The sequence below is a fragment of the Tympanuchus pallidicinctus genome, unplaced genomic scaffold, assembly GCF_026119805.1.
Source record: "Tympanuchus pallidicinctus isolate F22 unplaced genomic scaffold, pur_lepc_1.0 scaffold6, whole genome shotgun sequence".
Classification (NCBI taxonomy): Eukaryota; Metazoa; Chordata; class Aves; order Galliformes; family Phasianidae; genus Tympanuchus; species Tympanuchus pallidicinctus.
The window spans coordinates 7,082,717-7,088,079 of record NW_026294780.1 but is presented as its reverse complement, the minus strand read 5'-3'; positions in this window follow the sequence as shown (position 1 = coordinate 7,088,079).

Sequence of the window (5,363 nt, the reverse complement as noted above, 5' to 3'; positions counted from 1 at the left end):
CCGCGCCCGGCGGGGAGTTTCCTGTGTGAGTCACCGGACTGGGAGCCGCGCAGGGAAACACCCTTCCTGCGACCCAGCCCCTCCTCCCGCCGCCCGTCCCAAGCCTGCCGCCCCTTCCCTTCCTTCCCGCCCGGGCCGGCCCCTCCTCCCTCTCTGCCCGCCGGCGTCTTGATCCGACAACGGCGGCTCGTTTCGTTGGTATACGAGAGGCCGTGCCCTGTTCGAGCTGCACTACGAACGGCGGAGGGGACAGCGGTGCTGGGGCACCCCGGTGACATTTGTCTGGGTGGAAAACTAACGAGGTTTCTTTCCCTCTCCTCTCCGGCAGGACGGTGATCCCAGCAGTAAGGGTGTTGGTTCTAACCTCAAGGAACCAACACAAAACCGTCTAAAAATATTTCCTCTAGGTGGTGCTCATGTATGGTTTTTTCGTAGCTGAAGCGCTGCTGTTAATTGAAACCGAGCCAAATATCTATTTCCCCACCTTTGATTTTTCTATAAAACACAACGAACACATAAGTACTTCCTCCATTTAATACGTGCCTACTTTTTTCAGTGCGCTCCTATCTGCAGTTCTGCTTTCCTTCTATTTCTTCATCCTTCATCAAATGAACGTGGAAGCATCAGCACAATGTGAAACTGCTGCTTCTTCCTTAAAGGTTGTCAGGATCACCGAGTGAGGGTAGGCCGGGTAAACAAACATGCTGTGTGTAGGGGTTACTGCCAGTTTACAGCTTGGAAAGTTCCAGAACATCTTGGTATTTCCCCAAAGCCTGGTTGCTTGTAACTGGACTAAGTTGTACCCAACATTTTTCACTATTGAAATCCTCTACAGTCATTAGCAAACGAGGCAGTATTGCTGTAGCAAGCAACTTTCTGCCTTTGCTTTCAACAGCTGATGGTTTGGGTTTGCTGAGAACAGAACAATTATTCTTTCAGTTGGTATATATATATATTTTTAAGTGAGTTTCCATTCTACTAAGCTTCCTTAAATAGCCTTCTTGTAACAGCCTTTGGAAAGTGGGAATAAGCCCATCATTCTCAGTACTTCATCTACTGTCTTATCGAATTATTCCACACGTTCCACATCATCAAGAATTCCGACAGTTTGTGGAGAAATTCTGCATCATTTCAGACCGTTGCCATTTCACCATGTTCCTGGCATGTCTTCAGTAATTTTTTTCCAGTGCTGTACCCAGAGCTGCAATCCAGTGCCGGTCTATTAAAGTTTATTTTCTAGGATGGGGTACTTACTCTTCTCTGATAGGATATTTCCATAATATATGTTGGGTGCGTATGTTATAGAATTGTTTGCATTGGACGGGAGCCTTAAAAGCCATCTATTTCAACTCCTCTATGAAGAACGGGAACACCTACAGCTACATCAGGTTGCTCAGAGCCCCATCCAGCCTGACCTTGAATGTCTCCAGGGATGGGGCATCCAGCACAGCTCCGTGCAACCTGTTTATATTGACAGAATGAATTTCACCCATCATAGCCCATGATCCCTAGGCTTCTTAGCTCAGTGAAAACTGCAGAAGACAACCAGAGCCAGATGCTTCCATTTCTAGCTGCTACTGCTCAATACACTTCATCATAAACCTAGTGCAGTGAGATTGTTAAATTAAAAAAAGAAAAAAGAAAAACTCACCTTCATAATGAAGGATTGGTTTCATTTCCTTGTCCCAAGTGAGCACAGAGTTGACAACAGCCCTGTCTTAGTGCAGCACTTGGCCTACATCAGCACTGAGACCTCAGTTCCTAAGCCACAAGTGAAGCAAGGGAGACTTGAAACATGCTGTGTCTGCAAGCACTAGACAGGGAACTTACTCCAAAGCTAAAAGCTCCCAGTGAGATCCGATCTACAGCATTTTGCCTCCAGCAAATGCTGGAGTGATACTACTTAGGCTTCTCGGAAGTACAGCTCCCACCTTTGCCAAAAGTCACCCAGTGCCAGGAGCGGCTGCTTCACCTTATCCTAAGGATTGGCTGACATCCCAGGGTCTTCCCATGCTCCTTCTGAAGCGTTTGAATGATTGAGATATTTCCCCACTAGTGGAGCATTCTGCTCTTCACTGACATTCCCATACTCAAATTTATACCAACCCATGAAGTCAGACAAAAAATACTGATATTTGATTACATGCAGCTTTTTTTGCCTATCAAGATCTTTTCTACTTTTTTTGTATATTGCAATCATAGAACGACCTGGGTTGAAAAGGACCACAATGATCACCTAGTTTCAACCCCCCTGCTATGTGCAGGGTCGCCAACCACCAGACCAGGGTGCCAGAGGAATTAGAGGACAATCCCATTTCACCATCTGAACGTCTACACTATCATGTAACATGAGGCATACTTATCAGTATTACATTCTGGAATGCCCCCATGACTCCTTGCTTTCCATTTTTGTGCAATTTAAGTACTGCAATGACTGTACTTGATAAAGGGTTTCAGTAGGTCTTCATGACCAGCTTCTCCTTTTACTGTATCATCCCTCTTATTCTTGCACCAGTGCATATGGACCTTCTAGGCCTGGCTAAAGTTATACATATCTACATATACCTGATCATCACCAGATGTCCTACCCACTAGAAGGTAGGTGTGGCCTCTATGATGCCAATGGCTAGAATTAGAATCTCAAACAGACCCTTCTTGGGTGGTATTTATTTAAACTCAGTATTTAACTTGTCACCATTATCTTTACTGATATCTATAACACCACTGTGTTATGCTCCTGACAATTTTGTACCTTACATCTTCATCAGATGAACACCAGACAGTAAGACAGCACAAGCTTAACCCAATTCCCTGCAGATCAGATAAAGACTTTTTCCAATGCTCTATGCTAGCTATGCTAGCCACAGATACCCACAAGACTACTGCCTGAATTCCAGCTGGGTTTGTTCTATTTTGAATTCCTTTCTTTCGGCTGTACAGTATTTATCCAAGCTCTATGAATGAAAACCATCTGCAAAAGCCCAGATGATTTCCATGTCATTCCGTGTGAAAGAAGAGGTTAGACAGAAGTCTTGAGGCCTTGCTTATGTGTTTCTAAGATGCTTATGTACTCCAGTTTTACAGCTTTCCACCCAGATATCTTAGTGATTAAGTTTAATAGCATTCCTACCTCTCAGTTTGAGGTGCTGAGTCCATACACTGATCTTTTTATCCTCACAAGGGAGATAATACAACACAGAAACGTGCTATGATCTGTCATGATCCAACACAGAAAGGTTGTTGTGAAGCCATCACGAACAACAGCCACAAGGACATCCATGCAAAACTAGAAAGAAAGGTGATAATTGTCTCTAAATTAATTTAAAAATAAACCATACTCCCACACATAAAACAGAGCTGTTGCTGAAGATAGGCAGAGCACTTGGAGAGTGTTTGCTGTGGCCATGTCCCATCTCTATCATGCAAGCAACAGCTGAAATATAATCCCTCACTTGGCCTCATCTAAGGCCCATCTAGTGCTGGTCATTTTATGAGTTATCTAGATGCCACGACCAACAGCCCCAGACAACTTCCCCAGTAATAAAAGCAGTGCAGCAACAAGCCACAGCATGATCCAGTAACTACAAATTGCAGAGATGTGGGAATGTTTCTCTATAAGCAAGCAAAAGAGTACAGGAAGAAAGCTGGCAACATGTAAATCTGTAGAGTGAATAAGATTAAAATGCAGTTGGGAGGTGGATATTTTTATGTTTTTTATGGGCATGCAATTCAGAGATGGTATCTTTAATCCATGCTGCCAAGGAAACCATGCAATCAGCAACTGCTTGTTAACTTTTTGCTATCAATAGCTTGACATATCAAAGGTCCCCAAGGACCCAGTTAATTAGGAGGTTATTAAACTAAACAACAAAGAAAGCGTTAGAGAATTTCTGAAATCTGTTCTAAAATGGACCTAGATACAATAGAAGATCACAGGAAAGAGAAGGAAATGGAAGGGAAGTACTGAGGCTGACAGATAAGGGCTCTACACTAACTTCTGACAGTGCACACAGAAGTTAGAGAGAAAAAAACAGATTTGCAAATAAAGTGTAGATTTAACTGTGACAGCATCCAATAATGCTGTTTGGTTTTTTTTTCCCAAAGATTCTTAGACATATCAGATTTAACATCTCACCTTGAACATTATAATTTTTCTAAGACCATTTAGCCAGATCCTTACTTTTAAGTTCCTAAATCCACGCTTGCTGTTTCACCCAGATTAGTGCTCTTGATAAAATCATTCACTCCTCCATGCACATCATTTAAGTACTTGTTTTTCACGAACCCAACGCCTTCTTGTGGCTTAGCATACAATTGGATAACTTGGCTGAGAGGAGGATCTAACAGTATTTTTGTTTTGCAGTTTCCATTTCTCCAGGATGAGAACAATCTGGCTGCAGCTACAAATCAGCTTGAGCTTCCTCTCATTCAATAATTCATGAAGACATTATCCCCATAATCAAGAATCATTTTTTTTAAATAAGTTCCTACTTCTAACTTTAGATCAGGCACATTTCTATCATAGGACATGCTTTTTTCACTTCAGTACACACCGACCTTTTAATATTATGAAACCAACAGCCATAAGCACAAAAAGATCAACTTTGCAAAATCAATTCCTTGAAATTTTAAAATCTGCCACCTAGTGGGCTTTTTTTTTAAACAACAAAAGTTTTAAACCAGAAGTTACCCCTTAGAAGCTTAGAAAGATCAGTTTTCACATGCTCAAATTCCCAAAAGTGCAAATAAAGTTATATATATAAATGCAACATTTCCATGTTGAAGAGAAGGATCCCAAATTTAAGATTCAAATCAGAGATAACTGATGGAAATTGGAATTTGCAAGCAGTCAAAATCATCCAGAGGAAATGGATGGGGTGAAATCCAACTAGCAGCACTTCTCTCTAAATAGATCAGAAAATGCTAGACTTTTTTTTTTTTAAATCTGAAATTTGAGCAAATAGCTGAAATACCCAAAACCTCACCAAAAACCACTTTTCTGAATAGATAAATCTTTACTTAGCCACTGCTAGGAGGCCGATGAAAGGTCTTGGCAGCATCACAAGGCATACACACCAAAACTGAAGGACTTATTCTTCAGTTAAAGAAAAAAGACTCAAAAAAAAAAAAAAAAAAAAAAAGCCATAACTTTGCAGTAACCCGTTGAGATCTCTTTTTTTACACAAGCTAGCAATATTTATACGTGTAAAGTAATGCAGCAAATTCACAGCTCCAAAAACAGCTTTATAAAGCGAGCCACTGTTCCACAGCTATTATTAATATACTGCACTTACATAGCAGAAAAACCCCTCTAACTTTAGTAAGTTACCACTGAGATTCAAGCAGAAACTCACACACAATAG